The following is an 11099-nucleotide window of genomic DNA, read 5'->3' on the forward strand; positions in this document are numbered from 1 at the left end:
CTTGGAAGATGATCTGCTCTAGGTCAGTAACACAAAGAAAAACAAGGAAAGTAGGAAGGATGGAGGCAAGGAAAAGAGGAAAATATAATGAAAGTAAGAAAACTGAGAAGGAATGAAGGAAAGTAACAAAGAAAGTGACATGGATGGAATAAAACAAAAAGACATAAGACAGAGAAATGCAAATCATTCTGAAAGAAACCCATGAAAATAAGGAGCCAAAGATGGAGATAATGAGGAAGAAAGAAAAGGACTAGTAGGACAGAAAGAAAAGGAAGCAAGGATAGAAGTACAGATGTACAGAAAGCAGCATTAAAAAAATGGAGCACATTGGTTATACGAGGCAAGAAGAACGTAAAGATTTTAGCAAACAGCAACCAAAGGAAAAATAGAAATGTGAGTTTGTCTAAATGTTCCATCAATCATCCTCAGTTCGCTGCACTTTGCTCCAACACTGATTCTGAAGTGTCTCAGTTATTCTGAGTCAAAGCTGCAGTCTCTCGCTGTACTTTTGGACATCGTGTGAAAGCAGAGAAAGAACAAAACTACATTTCTCTGTAATCCAAGCACAGGTCGACCAGTGTCTGCACCGTCTCCACCTTGATTCAATAAAGCTCAATAAAAACCTTGAGTTTTTCTTCACACTGTCTTGCTGGCAGTCGGCAAACTCTGAGAGCTCCAGCTGATATACGGCAGGCCCATGTTTTCTTATATATATATGTATATGTGTGTGTTTTCTAACCATGTGCTTCTTGTCAAGCTGCCTATTTAACCAAGATGTCACTCCACGTTCAGGTCTAATGATTAGATAACTCTGTTTGGAGCGTTTAATCCTGGACTGGAATATTTAAAAAGCTGCATGGGAAGAAAAGTCTGCAGCTTTTTTCTCCACTTTTGTCCTTCCTGCCTCCCGTACATTTTACTATTTTTGCCGCCTTGCAAAGTCGGACACGGAGCGAGTTCCCTCTTGTTTGATTTTGTCCGAGAGAGTTTAAACATAAATGAATATGCGTAGTAGCTCCTCTTGTTTATCTCTTGTAAACATGCAGATTTTCTCCGAGTCCTCCGAGCGGATAAGTCGATAGAAATTAAGCGAGCTGCTTTTTTGACTCTTAGAGGGTTTTTTGGGGGTTTTTTTAGGGTGAATGCAAACACAGCTGAGGGCTTGTTTTGTTTGCTCTGTTGACTCTCTGTTTTACACCTCAGCTCATAATCAGAGCAGACGGGAGGTAAAAAGCCCCGAGTTGGAAACGGATTCGGTCGGAGCGTGCCAAGGCCTCGGACGTGGAACAACCAGCCACTGTGTGCCGGGAACAACGGGGAGATTTAGCATCTCGCCGGTTCTGTGGCCAAACTTTAGCTTTGAATAGCAGCAAATAATCTTCAATGAACTTCTTTTAATTTACTCGGAGGCCCATATTGGTGGGTTGTACGCCGTCAAATCCTCAGAACGTTCACATTGGCGCCACCGAGTTGGAGAAAAAGCCACAAAATTCACTTCAGAAATCTTGAATTTAACATTAAAATGCACACATCCAACGTCTTCCACCAGCTTTATGTTAAAATGTGCACTTTATCTCGCTCTGTCAAACACTGATATAGCAACTCTTCTTCTTGTTTACGTTGTGTAATCCTCAAAACTCGTGATAATGACTCCTAAACCCAAAACTACAGAGATAATAAAGCAGCTGTGGTTTCACTGATGTGTTTTTTTTAGGCTCTAAGTCGTCCACCTTCGTATTCAGCAGGTTTCTTCAGCTGAGAGGCATAAATTACTGGATTCTACTTGGTTTATAGACAGAATATAGAAAAGTAAACTCTTATATTTAATGTTCTAACTTGGTAAACCAGCCCTGTCTCACATAAAATGACTTTCCAAATACAACTTAATTGTATTTTTGGTTTGAAGGGAACGTATTTTGTGCAGTTTTTATTACAAAAAAGTTTCAAATCAACTCATCTTATTGTTTTATGGGGTGAGCCTCGTCACCTTGACAAGTGAGAAATTACAGTTATCAAGCCATTTAATTCATTTACTACAACTTGGATTTTGTTTTAAATCAATGAATGCAATCATTTCAGTTTAGGTCAAGTTTGTCTAAAGCAATAATTCGGAAATTTTGTCTTGCAATTATGCATTTAATTGGGTAAAAAAAAAATTTTAAGCTGTTTTTAACTTCTTCTTTTTTTTTGAAAAATTAACTAATAATTTCCAGATTTTCCTTGTTATGCAAAAATGACTTATGACTTTACTAATAACTAGTAAAATCACAGGAAAAACTACAAATCCACATGTAAATATAAAAACTTAAATTAAATTAAATGTTTTTAAAAAAGCAAAAACATTTTTAAAAAAACATGGTAAATAACACCCACACCAAAAATCTGTGTTTTTCCCAAATTACAATTTTTTCTTATAATATTTTCTGGCACATTTAAATTTGCCACGAAAAAAATCATTACCTGACAAATATTTACTGTTTTTTGAAAGACAAATATGTGTTAAAGATGGAAAAATGGTAAATATTTTTTTTATTTTTAATCTATTATTTTTCTCATTTTCCCTGCTTTGTTAAATTAAAAATAAGTTGTTGTAAAATCCCAGAAAAACAAGAATTAATTGACATGTTAATGGTACAAAAAAAAGATGTTCACATTAAAAAGATTTTTTTAAAACAGTAATTTCTTCTTTTACAATATGTGAAAAAAAAAAGACACAGTTTTACTATATTTAAATTTGGTTTTTTTTTCTTCTAATCCTTACTTTACAGATATTTGCTGTTACTTTCATAGTTTTTACATTTTTGCATATTAGATTATTCACCAGTTTGTTTTTTTTGTTGTTTTTTTTTCAAGATTTTGCTGCCAGGCTTTAATTTTTTGTTAAGAGGATTTTAATGAACATATTCATATATTTGCCTACAGAACATGTCAGGTCCAACCTTCAGCTTGAAGTAGTAATCAGTGGGGTCAAGAAGCAGGTTTTTCGAACTGATTATTTAAAGATAGATTACGTTATGCTTCAGAGTCATTAATACAAAGTGCGGTTCTGTCCTCAGGTAACAGTAGAGCCTCGTGAACGGGCCTAAAACTGGCCCTCTAATAATAGATGCAGGGCGTCTCCACAGTCTCCTCACAGGACCTCAGTGTTCCTCAGAACACCGTGATCCAGTCGTGATTTACTCTCCTCCTCGGTCTTCACATGCATTTCTCTCTGCACACACCCAGGAGCCCAGAGTCAAGCTGCGAACTGTTTTGCAGCCTCACCAACAAGCCGTTGTCTCTTGCGGTGCCGAAATCGCCGAAAACGACTCTCGGCCCGGCGGTCTTCGGGAGGGGCGTAATGGGAGCGACCGCCGAGCGGGCCTCTCTGGCCTCCACTCCAAAAAAGCTCCCATTACCGAGACCATTACGCCCAGCGGAGACGGAGAGACAATACAAACCGAGAGCTGGAAACCCCGCGGAGCCTCGGAGGAGTGTTCGCGTTGCACTTCAGACCCGCTGCTCTCGTTTAGCTCCGAGGTGTGGAGGCCCATCGCAATCTGTGGTTACGGGGGGAGGCGCATGAGGGCCAAGGTTCTGCTGCACAAGTCAATGAGCCGATGTGCTGAAGCTCAGGTTGTAAAGAGGTGATGAAGAACAGCTTCAAGCGACCAGCAGAAACTAGAATTCATTGCAAAGTAGGTTTTTGCAAACGAGGAATTTAAGGGAGCGTCTCAGTGCGTTGCAGTAAAAATGTCGACAATCTTTGACCAAGTGTCGCCAGACTGGATAAGACGACAACAAAACCAGCGTTTGTTTGACGCTACGAATCAGCAGCTCACTTCTGTGACTTGTTTCTCGTCAGCTGATGCCAAAAAAAGTAGACTGAACATCTAACTAAGACAGATAAGGCGGCGTAAATACTATTACCGTAATTTCCGGACTATTGAGGCACCTGAATACAAGCCACACCCACTAACTTTAAAAAGAAAACTAGTTTTGTACATATACAGGCTGCACTTGTCTATAAGCTGCAGGTGTCCACGTTGTAACATGAGATATTTACACAGGAAGATGTTTTAAACTTTTAATTAAATACGTAGCGGTAACATACACAAACACGTATCGTACACGCTTCCTCCTGCACTAAAACCACTAAAGTCGTCTTCTTCAGTGTCGGAGTTGAACAGCCTCAGAATTACTTCGTGACTTCCTCAGTCTCTCTTTCGTTGTCGCTCTCAATGTCACTTTGGTCTCGAGGCAAGTTTGTAAAAATCCATAAATTAGCCGCATCGTTCTTTAAGCCGCAGAGTTCGAAGCGTGTGAAAAAGTAGTGACTTATAGTCCGGAAATTACGGTACTTCAAGCACACTCACATTCACACCTACGGACAATTTAGAATCACCAATTAACCTCAACATGTTTCTGGACTGTGGAGGAAGGCGGAGAACCCGGAGAGAACCCACGCATGGAGAGAACATGGAGACTCCACACAGAAAGATCCCGGGTGTCCTCACCGGGATGCGAGCTGGCGACCTTCTAGCTGTGAGGCAACAGTGCTAACCACTGATCCACCTTGCAGCCCCCAGATGAGATATGAACAGTTGAAACCAAAAGTTTACTGAACTCTGTTCTGGGCTCACACTGGAGCTTCTCTTGGTTGGAGGAAACCTTTAATGGGAAACACCNCGCTACGAATCAGCAGCTCACTTCTGTGACTTGTTTCTCGTCAGCTGATGCCAAAAAAAGTAGACTGAACATCTAACTAAGACAGATAAGGCGGCATAAATACTATTACCATAATTTCCGGACTACTGAGCGCACCTGAATACAAGCCACACCCACTAACTTGAAAAAGAAAACTAGTTTTGTACATATACAGGGTGCACTTGTCTATAAGCTGCAGGTGTCCACGTTGTAACATGAGATATTTACACAGGAAGATGTTTTAAACTTTTAATTAAATACGTAGCGGTAACATACACAAACACGTATCATACATGCTTCCTCCTGCACTAAAACCACTAAAGTCGTTTTCTTCAGTGTCGGAGTTGAACAGCCTCAGAATTGCTTTGTCACTTCCTCAGTCTCTCTGTCGTTGTCGCTCTCAACGTCACTTTGGTCTCGAGGCAAGTTTGTAAAAATCCATAAATTAGCCGCATCGTTCTTTAAGCCGCAGAGTTCAAAGCATGTGAAAAAGTAGTGACTTATAGTCCGGAAATTACGGTAATTCAAGCTGCTGCAGCATCAAACCTGTGCGTCACTAATATTTTATATGCAAGAATCTGTGCACTATCACAGTACTTAAGTGGGTTTTTCCACCTCGAATTCACACCTGGCCATCTTTAATCTGGCTGATTGTTTTTAAAAGTGTTGAATGTTTATCGAGTTGACTGTGTGTAGAATCTGGGCTTGTAGGTGACGTTAGTTTTTGAGTTAAACATTCTCAAAGAAGGTAGGGTCAAGACAATTTTAGGTAGTTTTCTTCACGCCAATCTGGGGAGCAATGTTTAAAGTGCCATTACCATGACTGACCCATGTATACTTCTTCTTCATCTTTAATTTTTCTACTGATTTCCCTGCATGTTTGCACTATATTGATGCTTAACATTGCAAATGTCCCTCTTTGGGATTAAAAATGTCTTATCTTTATCTCTTATTTGTACAAGCAGCTTATTATCGCTCATAGTTCTGTTTTATTCTGATGTAAACCTTTTTATTTGTGTGAAACAGCATCGGTCAGATCAGCAAATGCTCCAAAATGACCTCCCAAAGTTCTTTAGCTTGTCAGTAATAACGGTTAACGCTGATGCACTTATTTTGAAAGGGGAAAAGAAGAAAGTTCAGATAAATTCGCACTTTTTCCTGCAATAGCTGATTTTAGTCTCCCAGTTTGTGGATTGTTTCGTTAGTGGCCAGTAAAGGAATAAATCCGTCTGATTTCCTCCAGTTATTCATGGTTAGGTCCTGGAGCAGAAGACTGAGCAGGTCGTTCCAGATGTTCTTCTCCTCATCAGAGTTTCCTCCTGGAGGGATCCTGAGATGTTCACAGGCCAGATGAGATATCCATCCATTATCTATACACCGCTTCATCCTCACTAGGGTCACGGGGGGCTGGAGTCTATCCCAGCTGACTCAGGGTGAAGGCAGGTTCACCTGGACAGGTCACCAGTCTATCACAGGGCTACACTTAGAGNCGCTACGAATCAGCAGCTCACTTCTGTGACTTGTTTCTCGTCAGCTGATGCCAAAAAAAGTAGACTGAACATCTAACTAAGACAGATAAGGCGGCGTAAATACTATTACCGTAATTTCCGGACTATTGAGGCACCTGAATACAAGCCACACCCACTAACTTTAAAAAGAAAACTAGTTTTGTACATATACAGGCTGCACTTGTCTATAAGCTGCAGGTGTCCACGTTGTAACATGAGATATTTACACAAAAAGATGTTTTAAACTTTTAATTAAATACGTAGCGGTAACATACACAAACACGTATCGTACACGCTTCCTCCTGCACTAAAACCACTAAAGTCGTCTTCTTCAGTGTCGGAGTTGAACAGCCTCAGAATTACTTCGTGACTTCCTCAGTCTCTCTTTCGTTGTCGCTCTCAATGTCACTTTGGTCTCGAGGCAAGTTTGTAAAAATCCATAAATTAGCCGCATCGTTCTTTAAGCCGCAGAGTTCGAAGCGTGTGAAAAAGTAGTGACTTATAGTCCGGAAATTACGGTACTTCAAGCACACTCACATTCACACCTACGGACAATTTAGAATCACCAATTAACCTCAACATGTTTCTGGACTGTGGAGGAAGGCGGAGAACCCGGAGAGAACCCACGCATGGAGAGAACATGGAGACTCCACACAGAAAGATCCCGGGTGTCCTCACCGGGATGCGAGCTGGCGACCTTCTAGCTGTGAGGCAACAGTGCTAACCACTGATCCACCTTGCAGCCCCCAGATGAGATATGAACAGTTGAAACCAAAAGTTTACTGAACTCTGTTCTGGGCTCACACTGGAGCTTCTCTTGGTTGGAGGAAACCTTTAATGGGAAACACCCAGTGGCGATGCTCCAGTTGGAGGTTAGCCTAGCCAGCTAGCTTGAGCTAGTCGTCAGACAGTTAATGTCATGTGACCTGATGTTTTTTCTCATCAGTTCTCATGGGTTAAATGGACGTTGATTGAGTAAACCTTGATTTTTTTTTTTTACACCACAAACTTTGTATCTAGTGTGTTGGTAGACGGAGCGACTTGAACCCAAACCGTGCTATTTACATAAACGGAACCAATTAGCTTTGATGCTGAACAGAGAAAACCCAAAGAAAATAACATAAAACTGAACTTAAGTCTGAAATCGATGCTCTCTCGTCAGTCTTCTGGGTGAAAATCCACCTTTTTCAAACTGGCAGGTCACAAATGACGCATTAATTTCAAAATAAAATGACTTTCCCCCACAGAACAGAACTGAGAATGCCGTTTAGTTGTTCAGGATTTTGGATCTGCTTCATCCCGTGACCCACCATGATGGGAACCGCTACCTCCTGGTATGTTTTCGTCCGACAGCGCCGGTGTCTGACTTCGCGGTTCAGCGGTCCAGAGAGTCGAGCGTGAAGTGGCCTCAGCCAGCGACTCCCTCCGTCGCGCTGCATCTTTGTCTCTGCGTTAATGATTAATCCTGCAGCTTTCTGTTCACCTCCTGCAGACAAAGACGCTGAGAGTCAGTCGTGCCAAAGGAGCAGTCGCTGCCAGCAGCTCCTCCGGCTTATCGGTGGAGACGTGATCACACCGGCCGAGCTCTGGAGTCAACCGCTGGAGTGTAGTTTAGTATTTTTACACACTTTGACCTGAGTTGTGCTCTTTATGGACACTTAGACAAACCGAGGACACTGCAGATAATACAGAACTATGACAAAAACAATACCATGAGCAGGGGAAATGGAAAATAACATCGAATTTTTCATTATTAAAATACAGTTTCTAATCTTAATTTCGCTTAAAGTGTGTTCATTTTATTTTATTTTATTTTTTTACAAATAGCATATAGATAGTATTGGATAAAAGATTTTCACCATTTTTTAAAACTTTTTTTAAACATTTTTTGTTGTTTTTTCATATTAGTTTTTTTAATATTATTATTATTTTTACACACTTTAACCTGAATTTTTGTGTAAAGGTTGTTACATATGAACACATATTTTACAACTTTAAATCAGCTGGGATGCCAAAAACGACTCAACAATAATGGAAAATAATGTCTCGTTAAAAAAAAAAATAAGGTAATTTTCCATAAGTTGATGAAACAAAAAGTGTCAGACTACTTTTCCAGATCTAGTCATTTGGTTTCAAACTGCAATAATCTGCTGTTAACTGCAGCTAATATCAAGTGTAATGAGATTTTTTACAAGTACTTTTCCATAAAAGACACATAAAATAACTCAACATTTTGAGTTTGACAGATCTTTATCCTAAACAAGTATCTTCACCCAAAGAATTAATTAGTCTACCTTTACATTCTGGATCATATCTCATCATCTGTGACAAATCTTTCATTATATTTACATTAAACAGAAAAAAATCAGCAGAACAAAGTGCGGCCTGAAGAAGATTTTGAGTTCATGCAACATTTTTGTGGTTGTTTCAGTCGTCGGACAGCGAAGCAAACCTCTCGTCGTTTAATTTTTAACTGGGCTCTAAATGAAGAAGCTTCACCTTTCATCTCCTGCCGATGGACTCGCTGGGAGGCCGGAGCAGCAGGAATGTAGGAGGTGGAGTTGACCAGGAGTCGGGGGCTGCTGATGAACTCAGGAGGAGGAGGAGGAGGAGGAGGAGTTGTGTTTTTCCTCCAGCGCTGTGAGCAGTGAGAGCTGTGGGTGTTTGAGCAGAGGTCATGTGGTCAGGCTGCCCATCAGTACCGGAGCTGTCTGACCGAGCTTCTCACCATCTGTATGACCTCTTCTCCCGACCGCCGCCTTTTGTTCTCGCCGGCCTTTCTCACCGAAGGGTCAGCGAGCTTCATCATCAGTCTGAGCCCTCCTCCTCCTCCTCCTCGGTTTTTTCTTCTATTTATTTTTTTTCAGTTTCTTGTTCTTCTTCTTCTGCTTCATTTTCTTGTTCAATTTGTTCTTATCAGTTTTCTTCTGCTGCTGCTTCTCCTTCACTTCTTTTTCTTTATCTGCTTCTCCTTTTGCTTCTTCTGCTTCATTTTCGTCTTCTTCAGAAGAACAAAAATGTTCTCACTTTTTTTCTTCTGCTGCTTCTTGTTCTTGTCCTTCTGCTTCATTTTGTTGTTCTATTTGATCGTCTTCATTTTCTACTTCTTCTACTTCATCTCCATCTGCTTCTTCTTCATTTTTGCCTTCTTTTATTTGTTCTTGTGCTTCTTAAATTGTCTTCCTCTGCTTCTTGTTCTTGTTCTGCTTCTCTTTTTTTATCTTCTTTTTCTATTTGTTCTTCATTTTCTTGTTGTTGTTCTTAGTTTTTCTTCTTCTTTGTGCTGTAATGAAAACCACTTGTTGTTCCACCGTTTGACTTTCCCATGACGTTGAGCACTGATTTAATATCGCCTGTGTGGCAAAATGAAAATGTATTAACTGTTATTTTTAAATCAGTTTTTGACTGTAAAATTACACAATTTTTACTGTATTTAAAACAGAAAAAGGCCCAGACTGTCAATAATAATAACTATGTCCAAATAATAATTAAAATAAGTCTGGATTTTTACAAAATTAATTTGTTCTTTTACAATGTTTCCACACAAAATTCCCAAATTCACTTTATTTAAATCAGTTTTTAATTTATTTATTTTTGCTAACAACTTTTTTTTTTTTTTTTTTTACACATAACTTTACATTAACAACACCTTGCATATTTCACATTTCCTTTTTTCCCAAAATTATTTTACATTAGACGAGTAAATTCTATTTCTTTTTTATGGACTCATTGATTTTTCGTGTATTTTAAAAATGCAAGAAAAAATGATAAAATGACAGATTTTTGGTCTTATGTAGCCAATAATAAAGCAGGTAAACACACACAAAAGAAGTTTATATGTATTTTAAGTTAGTTTGAATGCTCTGTTTTCACTCAGACATCAAAACGACATCTTCTGTTCATTGTCAAAAACAAACAAACAAAAACAAGCCACATTTATTTACTTGGAGTCAAAGTAAGCAAACAGTAAAACAATAAAACTTCTAGAAGGGTCGTGATTAGCTTCCAGCTCAGAGTCTTTTCACTGAGTAACACTGGAGACGATGAAGCCGCTGCAGACTCTGGTCTACAGGTTTATTGGGCCTAATTGGACTGAACCTGGAGAAAAGGCAGCGTTTAATACGTCCAGTCCATCTGATAATGAAATGCAGCTGCACTGTTTGACCCAGATTGTCACAAATCCCGGGGAAGAGCCCACCTCGGCCGGATGACAGCGGCACACTCCCCAAGCCTCCTCGCAGTCACTTAGCAGCTTTATGGCGTCATAAAGCCGCCTCCTGAACACACCGTTTAGGAGATGACAGTAATTGGCGTGTTGTTTAGAGCAGAGCCGGGTGTTTTCACCTCCGTCCTGACAGCAGCAATTAGCCCGAAGGCCGCTCCGTACAGCACATTAAATGGCGGTTAATGCTAATTCGCGCCTCACTCAGCGCACTCTGCCTCCGACTGGTCAAACGGCAGCACCGGCTAATGGCTGGGAGGCAATTGTGGCCGAAAATTACATGATTTACAGTTTGACAACAGAGTGTGGAGCGATGGGGAGCAGAGAGAGTGAGGTGGAAATGAACACAGAGCAAACAAAGAGGGGATGAGTGGCCTTTAAAAACAGTACATTCTGCGAAAAATAAAATAACGCAGCACTGCAGATGGAAGAGAAAGACAAGGAAAAGTTAACATTTGTAGCAATAAAATCAGCTGCACTCTAGAAATTCTAGAAGTTTGCATCAGTTTTTATAAAAACATGGCAACTTCTAAAGAAAATAGCAAATAGTAAACTACGCTGCTTCAGAGGGATTAGCTTTTCTGCTACATTCAAAGCTATTTTAGGTACCACGAACTTTACCACTGGTGTTTTTATTTATTTGTTATTTTATTTATTTAATGACTTTAAAAAAAGATAAAGAT

This window comes from Stegastes partitus, unplaced genomic scaffold, assembly GCF_000690725.1.
Source record: "Stegastes partitus isolate 25-593 unplaced genomic scaffold, Stegastes_partitus-1.0.2 Scaffold623, whole genome shotgun sequence".
Lineage (NCBI taxonomy): Eukaryota > Metazoa > Chordata > Actinopteri > Pomacentridae > Stegastes > Stegastes partitus.